This window comes from Callospermophilus lateralis, chromosome 1 (genome assembly GCF_048772815.1).
Source record: "Callospermophilus lateralis isolate mCalLat2 chromosome 1, mCalLat2.hap1, whole genome shotgun sequence".
Taxonomy (NCBI): domain Eukaryota; kingdom Metazoa; phylum Chordata; class Mammalia; order Rodentia; family Sciuridae; genus Callospermophilus; species Callospermophilus lateralis.
This window is the reverse complement of record NC_135305.1, coordinates 217,475,771-217,489,517: the sequence shown is the minus strand read 5'-3', so window position 1 is coordinate 217,489,517 and position 13,747 is coordinate 217,475,771. Positions and strand designations below refer to the sequence as shown.

The 13,747-nt window shown below is 39.3% G+C and overlaps 1 pseudogene; it reads right to left on the bottom strand.

Moving 5' to 3' along the window:
• Positions 1 to 12,343: 12,343 nt before the first annotated feature.
• LOC143400820 (olfactory receptor 7E24-like) lies at positions 12,344 to 13,482 on the bottom strand (annotated as a pseudogene).
• Between the last annotated feature and the right edge of the window lie 265 nt (positions 13,483 to 13,747).

Sequence of the window (13,747 nt, the reverse complement as noted above, 5' to 3'; positions counted from 1 at the left end):
AATAACCCAATCAACAAATGGGCCAAGGACCTGAACAGACACTTCTCAGAGGAGGACATACAATCAATCAACAAGTACATGAAAAAGTGCTCACCATCTCTAGCAGTCAGAGAAATGCAAATCAAAACCACCCTAAGATACCATCTCACTCCAGTAAGATTGGCAGCCATAATGAAGTCAAACAACAACAAGTGCTGGTGAGGATGTGGGGAAAAGGGTACACTTGTACATTGCTGGTGGGACTGCAAATTGGTGCGGCCAATTTGGAAAGCAGTATGGAGATTCCTGGGAAAGCTGGGAATGGAACCACCATTTGACCCAGCTATTACCCTTCTCAGACTATTCCCTGAAGACCTTAAAATAGCGTACTGCAGGGATACTGCCACATCGATGTTCATAGCAGCACAATTCACAATAGCTAGACTGTGGAACCAACCCAGATGCCCTTCAATAGATGAATGGATAAAAAAATGTGGCATTTATACACAATGGAATATTATGCAGCACTAAAAAATGACAAAATCATAGAATTTGCAGGGAAATGGATGGCATTAGAGCAGATTATGCTAAGTGAAGCTAGCCAATCCCTAAAAAACAAATCCCAAATGTCTCCTTTGATATAATGAGAGCAACTAAGAACAGTGCAGGGAGGAAGAGCAGGAGGAAAAGATTAACATTAAACAGAGACATAAGGTGGGAGGGAAAGGGAGAGAAAAGGGAAATTGCATGGAAATGGAAGGAGACCCTCATTGTTACACAAAATTACATATGAGAGGTTGTGAGGGGGATGGGAAAAAACAAGGAGAGAATGAATTACAGTAGATGGGGTAGAGAGAGAAGACAGGAGGGGAGGGGAGGGGGGATAGTAGAGGATAGGAAAGGTAGCAGAATACAACAGTTACTAATATGGCATTATGTAAAAATGTGAATGTGTAACCGATGTGATTCTGGAATCTGTATTTGGGGTAAAAATGGGAGTTCATAACCCACTTGAAACTAATGTATGAAATATGATATGTCAAGAGCTTTGTAATGTTTTGAACAACCAATAAAAAAATAAATGTAACTGCATAATAAGCAACATTACTGATACTCTAAACAATATGTAGTTATGGTACTAATGACCTAATGTAACCTATTGATATAAATAAATGTGTTCGCTTGGACAAGGGGCCACTTCTTCTCCTGCCTCTACATCTTGTCTCTGTGTCTCCATTATTATTATTCCTTATACAAGTGTGAGTGGAAAGCACATTATAAATAAGGTATATGATATCCCAATAAAAATAAAACAAAAATTCACAAACATCATACATGAAACTTATCATCTTGAGATCTTCCCATCTGGATACTCAAACTGGGGATTTGTACTTGTGATATAAAAACAATACTTTGGATCTTTTTTCCAGGATCCCATGGCTCCAATGACACTTACAAGGTTACACTGCTTCTCTGCTAGCTCATGACAAAGAAGTGCACATCCCAAGACCCACCCATACCTGGTGCCAATTGAAGGCTCAGACTCTGTGCCCAGCCTTCCCATGAATATGCTGGGAGCTTTCTGATATGGAACCACAGCAGGAGACACAGGCATGCAACTCTCTGGCAAGAACCATCCACTGAAGGGCTGCAGGCACAGACTGATTGTGGTCTAATATATGACCTTGGAAGCTCAATGCACTGAGCTCACAATTAGACTAATTGGTCCATGCAGTACCCATCTCTAAGGACTTCCCAATGTTAATTCAGGAAGATGAAGAAAAGCAAATGAGGGTCCACTTAAGAATTGGACACTAGCTGTAATTAGGAGGAACCTTATGTTCTCAATTCACTTCTTTCAGTTCTATGTGTTTTTAGAGCTTCATAAGCTTTTAGGTCCATTTTTCTTAGGGTAAAATATAAAGAACAAAAATTAATATGTGAGCTATAACATTTATATGCTTTAGTGACCTTTATTTGGTCATTAAGCTTTTTTATTAATTAAGAATTCATTAATTAAAGAAACAGTGGGAGTACTGCTCAGACTGATTGTCAAAGCACCACTGCAGCATTGAAATGATGTGGAACTCTGAAACATGTCTCAGACCAAGCTCCAAGGGTCTCTGGTCACTTCCCTTCATTCCTGCTTTCTTCTCCTAGGCTCATGGATATCACTGTCATTGTTCTTGGTAATTGAAGGTTGTAGATGCTGTTAAGAGAAGTATGGGGCTCAGGAATCCTTGACACAGACACAAACAAGAAATGTTCCATCTTGTCTCTGGCTCTGTGGGATGTTCCTAAGTAGGAGGCAGGTACTGACAGGAGAACACCAGAGTGTTGGAACCTCACTGAGCAAGAAAAGAGCAGGATTTGCACACAGAGCAAGGGTCTATTTAATATTTATCATCCTTTTACTCTTTTTTTTAATCACCTCTGTGCCTAACATGGTAGAGTGTCTGAGTAATCACAAATGAAAGGTGATGGTCATTTAACCCCAAATATGCAGCATATACCTACATAAGAGAAGTATTAAAATGTAACGTATGGAAATTTTAAAACTGTAATTTCAGCTCAAAAAGGTATTTCATTTAATAGGAAAGACAGCACAATGAATGGAACATAACTTTTCTATGTTCATATGTGAATATACCAACAGTGAAATTCAACATCATGCACAACCACAAGAACAGGATCCTAATTAGAATAACTTATAATCCATTTATATATAATGTCTAAATACTACTCTGCTGACATGAATCTCTAAAAAGAACAGATAAAAAGATTCACTAAAAAAATATATATTTCAGTTGAATAGTATGAAGATTAGCCTTTCCATTATTAATAACTATCTAATATTTTCCCACATTTTACACCTTTATCACATATCAGTTGAACAGGGAACAAACATTTTCTGCTTAATCTGGATTCACTGACATTGTATAAATTAATTATCACCTTGGATGACATTGCTGTTTCAGAAACACAAATATCTGCCCTGAGTTATGGGGAAAAATGAATACAGCCAACAACAGTAAAAATTAAATTGTGAATCTCTGGCTCTGATACATTAATATTTTTCACTGTTTTTCAACCATCAGAATATTTTAAGCTGAATCCACAGGTCTTGTCTGCAGGCACATCTCTGTTACATCTTCAAACTTCCCAGATTCCTGAGTAGTAATGAAACCCAGACCTGCTTTGTCTCCTCTTCAGATTGAGAGGGCTAATTACCAGAATGGAGGAGGATTTGGCAGCTGCAGAGGTATCCTGTATAGGGGGACACAGGGAGGTCTGTGCTGGATTACTTGTGTGCACTCGATAGTAGATCTTTGTCTTGTTTCAGCCATTCTTCCTGAATTGGTGCAACTGATGCCACTGACTACTCTGTCCTGGGATCTACCAGAAATCTCAAACATAGAAGAAGAAGGGTCCCATCCTGGAAGAACACAGACGTGAAACACAGGGGTACTTATGAAGGGGTCATCCTGCAGCATTGGCCTGCCAAGATGCCATGTGCCTCAAATCCACAGTGCATTTCACACATGGCTTCAGCTTAGAAGTACATGGGGGTGCAGAGGTGCGAGTCAGGACTGACAGCCAGGATGATGAACAGGGTTCTAAGCACTGTGACCTGGTACATGCACAGGAACAGTCCAAAGAGGAGGGGCTGCAGGACTGGGTCCTCTGGGAGGCTCATAAGTTGGAATCAGAGACACGTGTTAGATTTTGTGCTTGTATACTGCTTGGAAAAGTTTGACAAGGAAAGAGGGTGTTTAAAAAGAAACACATAAAACAGGCACCCCTCATCCTGGAAACGTTTGAATTCAAGTATGCACAAGCAAGGTGCTCACGCTTTAGGTCCATCCACTCTCAACAATAATTCTCAATAGTAAAAAACCCAGTCTCTACAAACTCTTTGAATTTACTTTCTCCATCATTCTCCCCTATTTCCATACTGACTTTAAAGATTGAACTGAGCAGTGTTAGAAATCCAGGAGCAGAGAAGAAAGAAGGAAGTTTATGATCACTATTAAATATAGCTTACTCTTTGGGAAAAAGTAAGGAATATGTAATGACCTTCCTTTCAGGGAAATTAAGAAGCAGTTTGATGACCTCATTTTATTTTAAGGCTTTTGGACAAAGTCTTTTGATAAGATATGTAACTCTGTGTGATGACTGCTTTCCAGTCCTCACAACTAAATCAAGGGTGGTGGATCGTACCCAGAAAGTAGCATGTGCCCCTTTTCTGCAAGGGTCTCATCATTCTTTGATCTTCTCATTTGCTTCCTGTGTGGATTTGTGGTTTTTTCTTTAAAAAATATGGAGTATAAGGACTGGGGATATAGCCCAGTTGGTAAAGTGCTTGCCTCACATACACTAGGCCATGGGTTCAATCCCCAGCACTACCAAAAAAAAAAAAGAAAAGAAAAGAAAGAAAAAAAATCAATTGCAAATGTTTTGGGGCTGGGGTTGTGGCTCAGCAGTAGAGTGCTCACCTAACACGTGCAAGGCCCTGGATTCAATCCTCAGTACCACATAAAAATAAATAAATAAAATAAAGGTATAAAAATTTTTAAAAATATGGAGTATAAAATAAGTATCCTTGTATTTGGTTAACTTCAAATATGGTTAAATATGAATGAGTCAGCACAATATCAATTGTAGAACTGACCATAAATGTCGCATTTGTGTGCAATGTACTCAGCAATGATTTTAAAATCATAAATTGTAAGATGTTTCAGTCATGCTCACCATCATTTGCCGCAGTCCGGCTGCAGCAGAATAACTGGGGGGTGACGAATAACTTGTGTACGTTGATGCAGCAGGAGTGGAAGCCGTTTATTGTAGAATAAGAGCAGTATTTATACATTTTACACAGCTTATCTAATTAGCATAAAATAGATACAGCAGTTAACCAATAAGGAATCTTTACACTTAATGGCTCGATTTTGTTACTTCACAAACCACTCCCTCTGGCATTTGGCCAGGCGCCATCCAGACTTGTTTACAGACTTTAACATTTCTCTGGCAAAATAACAGGTGCCAATCTGACTTGTTTACATACCTTAACAATCATTGATATCACATACATGCCTGACTCTCAGTCCCCATGACTGACACTGTGCAGTGCTCTCCTCTCTGGCCAGCCACACTGCATGTTGGTCCTTCCTCCATCCTCACCTCCCTCAGCAGTTATTTACACTGGCTCAGGTGGTCGTGACTTAGGAGAGTAGATTCCACATGGCTGGTACTCAGGGGCCTCCTACCTCATCTTTAGGGCTGACGCTGTGCATGCTCAGGTAGGGACTTCCTAATAGACACAACCAGGGTGAGAAGAAACACAGTGTGGGGCCCACCTGACTGGAGCCATCAAGCTGAAATGCTGGAGGCACAGGTGTGACCTTGGAGGCTCAAAGCATAGAACAGACTGGCAAAATAGGTGAGCCTCTCACAAACTCTAAGATTGTCCTAACAATGATGGTGGAATAAAAAGTTTGGAAAATGAACATCAAATAATGCTTTTCAGTAATTTTTAGTAAAAAAGAAGATTTAAAGAAGAGTGAAATTATGGCATTTGCCAGTAAATGGAGTTGGAGAATATCAAGCTACGTGAAATAAGCCAATCCCATAAAACCAAAGGCTGAATGTTTCCTCTAATATGTGGATGCTAATTCACAATAAGGTGAGGGGGTGGGGGGTACTAGGGATGAATAGTGTTACCTTAGATTAGGTAGAGGGAAGTGATGGGAGGGAAAGAGAGAGGATGTGGGGATAAGAGAGACAGTAGGATGAAACAGATATTATTACTGTATTATGTATGTGGCTGCATGACCAATGTGATTCTGCAAAAATATACACTCAGAATAATGAGAAATTATATCCCATCTATGTATGATCTATCAAAGTGCATAAATGCATTCTACTGTCATGTATAACTAATTACAACAAATTAAAAAATTAATTTAAAAAAGAAGTTTGTCAGTAATTAAAACAAATTTTAAAAAAGAAGATTATTTATTTTATTGATTTCCTCTATTTATTCTTAAAAATACTACCTTCTTAAAGCCACATTTATTATGGGCAATTTAAATTATAAAAAAAGGAAAAAACTTGCCATTATTACCATTGTCAAATGCAAAGCTCAGTGGCATTAAATATAGGTATAGTTGCCAAAACATCACTATCATCTATCTATCTCCACCATTCCTTATCTTACAAAAGTGAAACTTTCTTTCCAATGTAAAAAAGTGCCAATCATCCCTTGTCAACAAGAGTTCCAACCATTCTACTATAAAATTTGGTGAGAAATTAGCATAAGGCACATCTGAACAGGACCAAGTATGTAACTTTGCTACATTTTCCAACACACATTGCAACCAGTACCATGGAAGCTGGGATTAGATTGCCCTGCTGTGAAGCTTCCAAAGGGTACCTTTTATATCCTTGTTCCTCAGGCTGTAGATAAAGGGGTTTAGCATGGGGGTGACCACAGTGTACATCACTGAGGACACCACATTCTCTCTGGGAGAATGTGATACAGCTGATCCAAAGTACACTGCAGTACCTGTTCCTAAAAATAGGCAAAAAACTGCCAGGTGAGAGCCACAGGTGGAGAAGGCTTTGGACTTCCCACCTGAGGATGGGATCCTCAGAATGGAGGAAATTATTTTATAGTAAGAGAAAAGGATCCCTGAGATGGGGAAAAAGCTATATAGGGCAAAAAGAACATACTTGCCAGTATTAATAGAGTAGGTGTCAGAACAGGAAAAATTCAGAAGTTGAGAAGGGTTACAGAAGAAACTAGAAATTTCCACATCCTTGAAGCTGGTAATTTGTAAAATCATCAAATTGTGCAGCTGAGAGTCCAAGAGACTCAGCAAAAATAATACCAAAATTGAGAAGCCACAGAGGCGAGGGTTCATAATGACTGTATAATGCAGGGGGTGACAGATGGCCACAAACTGGTCATAGGCCATCACAGTCAGAAGCATATAATCCATATAAATAAAAATGGCAAAAAAGAACATCTGTGTCAGACAGCCCACGTAGGAGATGACATCATTGTGAGTTTGAATGTTTACAATCATGTTTGGGACTGTAGTGGAGATGAAACCAATGTTAGCCAAGGACAGATTTGAGAGGAAGAGGTACATGGGGGTGTGGAGGTGGGGTCAGAACTGACAGCCAGGATGATGAGCAGGTTCCCAAGCACTGTGACCAGGTACATGGACAGGAACAGTCCAAAGAGAAGGGGCTGCAGGTCTGGGTCCTCTGAAAGGCTCATGAGATGGAATTCAGAGACACGTGTTAGATTTTGTTCTTGTAGGTAGCTTGGACACTTTTTGATAAAAAGTGTTAAAAATAAATAAGTAAAACAGACTCTCCTCATTCTGGAAACACTTGAATTAAAGTATGAACAAGGAAGGAGCTCATGCTTTACGTCCATACACCTTCAACAATAGCTGTCAGTAGTGAAGCACCCAGTCTCTACATATTCTTCCATTATCACCTTCTCCATCATTCACCCCTCTTCCTATACTCACCTAAGAAGCATTGAGCTGAGCACTGTTAAAAGTCCAGGAGCAGAGAAGAAGGCCATGATCAACCCATATAATGTAAGCCAAATATCTGTTATATAAATGACCCTACCCCTTTTTTTTTCTTTTTCTTGATTCTGTACTCTATCTGGCCTGCCAAAAGTGCTTCATAGTTTTGTGATCGCAAACCATCAAGTACATTGTTTATGATCTAGCACCAGGAAAGCCCCAAAACTCAAGTTTTATTTCCGATCTTAGTCCTTCTTCATGGGTTCTCTAGTCAGCCATTCCTGACACATTGATTTCAATTCTCCTATTTAGGTTACATGAAGTACACTTGGGTTCATTATTTATCATTTCTGTATGTGAAATAATTAGATATAGTACAAAACAGAGTATAATAAGTAACAATGTAACAACTTCTTGGAAACATCCTTATTTGTAAATTGGAGGTAGTAATTACCTACCTTGTAAGATTGTCATAAGGAAATTAAAAGAAAAACTTTCAAGTGGCATAACTCGTAGTTCTCTCCCATTATTAAATCTACCTTGGTATATTTTAGAATATCCATATGCAGAGATGTCAGACTAATATCAATTGTCTCAGCATATCCACATGTGAAGTTCTCAGTGGTTCTGTCTTACACCAGATCTGAAATCCTATGTCTAAATATTTCCTACCATGTAGAACTATCTTCATGAATATTACCTACTCTTATTTTCCATAATACCCATCTCCTATATTGAAACATATGAATCTGATAATAATTGTGCCAGGACTCACATTGGATAGATATCTGAAACATTACCTAAGAAATTTCAGTATTAATATTTCTGCCTGATTTCATTTTCCTGCAAACCTGTTCCCCAAACATATTTATTGCTATGAAATGCAGAGGTGTAATTATCTGCTTGTGTTTTCATGTTAGAGTTATGTACCAAACACTTTTCTTTCATACAATTACCTAAAACATAGGTAAAAAAATCATCTAAGTAATTTGCAAAACAATGCCCATTGGCCATGAAATGTACAAGTTTACATTAACCTGAGCTTAATTTCTCAATGAAGTACGTTTCCGTTCTGCAAAATCTTTATCTGATGCAAATTGATAGAAAGGACATCATTGTTTAACTCAGTAGTATATTAGTATAACAATCATTTCAAAGTAGTCTCCCTGTCACTTAAATAACAGTGTCTGGATAATATGCTGTCAGGACATGGTTGGTTGATTTCCAGTGCAAAAGCTGTGTCCAAATTTACTCTTAATGACCTACATTTAGGTACCTAAAAGAACAGTCACTATCACCTACATCTTCTCAATACTAATATGTATCATGGAAATGCAATTGCACCCTAACTAGGAATATTCTTCCTTGATGACTCCTGAAGAAGTTTGGTCTTGTTCAGGGAATACTATTTACTGTGGCTCTGACAGAAGAGCCAAGGCCTGGGCTGGAGTCAAGCAGGCAACATTTCAGACCTGCATCCCCTGCCTGTGTGTGCACAGTGTGCAAATCTTTCCTCTCCCTGCTAACTGCTTAATGGAAACACAGAAAATAACACCATCTCCACAACATGTGCAGCATCAAAGCAACATTGGGAACTCAATGTATATTTGGAAATTGTTATTTTAGTAAAAAACAATTTCATAATTACGTAAGTATAAACATTATGGAGGAAAGCCATGGTCAAGAGTACTGGAGGCCGGAATGAAGTGAAACCCTGCCGTAGGTCTCAGGGGAAAGCTGCAGTGTTTGGTGCCCCTTCAGCTTCTACCTTATTGTTTTTCTTCAAATCCTTGAAAATCTCTGCCATGATTTCTGAATACTTGCCTACTGTGGATGAAACTAAATAAAAGTAAAGTGTCCCTATGACCAAAACATGGACACAAACGACACTGTTTGAACTTGTCTATTCCCATGGACACTGCTGGAAGGAATGAAAGGACAGACAGGTGGCCACAGTCTGTTCATCCAAATTCATTTTGGTCAATATAGGGAAAAGGGTGGGGTGCTTCAATTCTCAACAGGCTTGCTCAAGGCTTCGCCCTGTGCCAAGCAGAAAACAGGCCCCAGGGTGTAAGAAACAGAAGAAACGAAGCCGTTCCTCCCAAATGCACAGCACATGCATCTGTAAGGGCAAACATAAAGTGTCCCATCCAGAAACAAGAAAATGATCACTTCAGGTCATTGGATATATTAGTTGAGTGGAATGAAGATTAACCTCTCAGGATTAACAGTACCAATAATATCCAGATTTATTATGCCCTCATTTTATTCCCATATCCCATATTATTCACATAAAATAACCAAGTATCTATTTATCCTTACTCACTGTAGTTGCATCAATGGGAAATGAATTCAGATGACAGGGCTGGTCTAGACACCAGTGAAACCAGGGACTGATTTACAGACACAGTGACTGGGCTGACAGAGTCTGAAAAGGATTGATTTAATTATTTTATTCTTTCCCACCTGACAGTGTTCAGTATGGGCCCAGACATATTCTCTGCTGGTAAATATGAGGTACATTTTAAAAATATTTCCAGTATTTGGGGGGAAATGAAATCAAACCTGACCTTAGTTTTGCTTTGAGATTAAGAGGGCTGTTTTCAAGCATGGAGGAGCATGAAGGGAGATCCACAGAGGTTCTGGAGGGGCCCAAGATTGTGATCTAATCTGAATGACCACCAGCCTCCCCTACTGTGACCTCTCCTGTGACATGTGGATGTCCTTCCATTGTGCATGCACCAGGAACCCACTAGTCTGCCCTGTGATCCCCAGGAATCCCAAGAGGAAGAGCACCATGGGCAAGGCTCTCTTTCTGAAGTGACAGGGATGAGGAGTGGCTGGTTGGTCTACTGATGGGACAGCCTTCCAGGATTCTCCTGTGATGTCCTGTGTCCATGGTCAGACAGCCCAGTGCAAACATGGCTGCACGCTTTCCCACCTAACAAAGGAGTACAAGTTACAAAAGTATAATACTCTGCTTCATTTTCTATAAAATAATAATAATGTGGACACATATAACTAAAATAGGATGGTGTTTATGAAAAGGAAAAAATAAAAGGTAGTTGGTTAGCACTTGAGCCTGGGAAGCCCTGCACCTCAGTGCATGGTGCGCTGGCTTCTGTCATCCTCCTCATCATCTTATCACCACCATCAAAGTCCTTTGTTAGAGGTTAAGAAACACTTTTGAAGAACCCATTTGTGTGGTTGTGGGTCAGATTTCTGTGTGAATCAGAACCAGTGTGGGTGGAGAGCACAGTTTGAATAAGATTTCTCATCTCCCTCTCCCGAAACATAAGCTTGAACCCCACAACCCCAAGTTGAACATGCATGTGGTGTCCTCCCATCTGGTTATTCTGTGGTGTTTGTCCCTGTGCTGAGGTAACACTACTTCCCCAGTCCTTCCCACATCCAAGGCCCCCTCTGTACTTACTGGGTCATGCTACTTCCCTGCAGGGTCATGACCAAGAAGTTCTGACCCTAAGACCCTACCAATGTGGAGCCCAGGGAAGGAGCAACTGTGTCCACAGGAAGAGATCATGTCATCAGGAGCTTCCTGATGCAGAAAATCCCAGGAGGAGACACAGCCATGCAGCTCATTGGACAAGAACCATCCACTAAAGGGCAGCAGGCACAGGCTAATTGTGCACTAATATAGGACCTTGGAAGACGAATACACAGAGCTTGTAATTAGACTAATTGGCCCATGAAATCCCCATCTCTAAGGATTCCCCGTCATTAATGGGGAAGACAAATGAAATTGAATGTCCACATAAGTTTCTGGCCCTAACTCTAATTAGGAAAAAGTTTACATATTCTATTTATTTTCTTTCATTTCTGTGTTCTTTAAAGATACATCTGTGATCAATGTTCATTTTATTGGGATAAAATATCAATGCAAACAATTACCACTCTGATGCCCTTAATGTATGCCATGTATGCAGTACTCCATGCACTTGTCCCCACAGGGATATAAACAGGAAAAGAAGAGCTCAAATTATCTATTCACTGATGGCATGTTTCCTATAATTAGAAGACCCAAAAACTCAAAAAGAAAGTTTCTAGAGCTCATAAATGAATTCAGCAAGGTAACATGATACAAGAAGAACTCTCATAAATCAATCACATTTCTATATTTCAATGACTAATCTTCTGAGAAAGAAATTAGAAAAACTATCCCATTCACAATAGCCTCAAAACAATAAATTACTTGCAAATCAGTAAATTCAAAAGAATTGAAGGACCTTTGCAATGAAAACTATAGAACACTAATACCATTTTTTTTTTTACTAGGGATTGAACACAGGGGCCCTTACTCACTTAGCAACATCCCAGCTCATTTGGTATTTTATTTACAGACAGGATCTTACTGAATTGCTTAAGGCCTCACTAAATTGCTGAGACTGTCTTTGAACTCTCGATCCTCCTGCCTCAGCCTCCTGAGTCTCTGGGATTACAGGCATGCACCACAGTACCCAGCAACTTTTTAATTTAATTTTTAAAATTCATTGGCTTCTGAGTACACTTTTAATATGCAGTATGTAAATAAAAAGAAGTTACAAATTTCACCATTGTCAAGTGCGTAGTGTAGTGGCATTTATTGTTATTTGTTTTCTTGTGAAACTAACTATCATCCATCTCCAAAATTTGTCATCTTAATGCAGTGAAGTCTTGATCCCTAACATAGGCTGAAACCACTATACTATAAAACATGGTGATAAATTAAAACTCTTTATGTTATGAAGAGGCACATTAACAGGGTAAACCATTTAGTTTTACTGAATTTTCCAAGATATTGCAACTGAACAACACAGTTGCTAAGATTGGAAAATTTGTCTGTGGAGTCTCCTAAGTGCATTTTTAATGTCCCTGTTCCTCAGGCTATAGATGAAGGGGTTCAGCATAGGGGTGACAACACTATACATCACTGAGGCCCCTGCACCCTTTCTGGGAGAATGTTATACAGCTGAACTCAAGTACACTCCAACAACTGTTCCATAAAATAAGCAAACAACTGCCAGGTGAGACCCACAGGTGGAGAAAGCTTTGTACTTCCCACCCAAGGATGGGATCCTCAGAATGGAGGCAATTATCTTATAGTAAGAGAAAAATATCCCTGACATAGGGAAAAGGCCATAGATGGCAGCAAGAAAATACTTGACAATGTTATCAGATAAGTTGTCAGAACAGGAAAGATTCAGAAGTACAGAAGGGTCACAGAAGAAACTAAATTTTCACATCCTTGAAGCTGGTAATTTGTAAGATCATCAAATTGTGCAGCTGGGAGTCCAAAAGACTCAGCAAAAATGACATCAAAGTTAAGAAGCCACAGAGATGAGGGTTCATAATGATTGTATAATGCAGGGAGTGACAGATGGCCACAAACTGGTCATAGGCCATCACAGTCAGAACCATGTCATCCATACATACAAGAATGCCAAAAAGAGACATTTGTGACAGGCAGCCAATGTAGGAAATGACTCTGTTGTGAGTTTGGATGTTCACGAGAATCTTTGGAACTGTGATCAAGATGAAACCGATGTCCACAAAAGACAGGTTGGAGAGGAAGAAGTACATGGGGGTGTGGAGGTGGGAGTCAGAGCTAATGGCCAGGATGACAAGCAGGTTCCCAAGCACTGTGACCAGGTACATGGACAGGAACAGTCCAAACAGGGTGGGCTGCAGGTCTGGGTCCTCTGAAAGGCTCATGAGTTGGAATTCTGAGACACGTGTTAGATTTTGTGTTACTATATTGTTTGAACACCTTTTCAAATATCAAAGAATGTGAGAATAAAGAAACATGTACCAAGCACCCCTCCATCTGTACATATTTTAATGGAAATATTCACAAAATAATTCACACTTGAATACTGTGCATCAATAATGATTCTCAGGAGTGTAACACACAGTCTTTGTACTCTTCCTTCACTTTCTGCATTATTTACCCCTCTTCCATATCCGCTTGAGAGACATTGATCTGAACAATGTTAGAAATCTAGGAGCAGTGGAAAAACAAGTTCATGATCACAACAAAATATTGCATACTCTTTTATGAAAAAAAAAATCAAGAATAAGTAATGGCCTTCATTATTAAGAAAAACACTATTAATGAAACTATTTATTAATAAAAGGAAATTCAGAAGCAGTTTGATATGCCTTGTTTGGTTTGATCACCTTGAAATATTTAAAATACTGTGTACCAGGTACTTTAATTTCTCTGA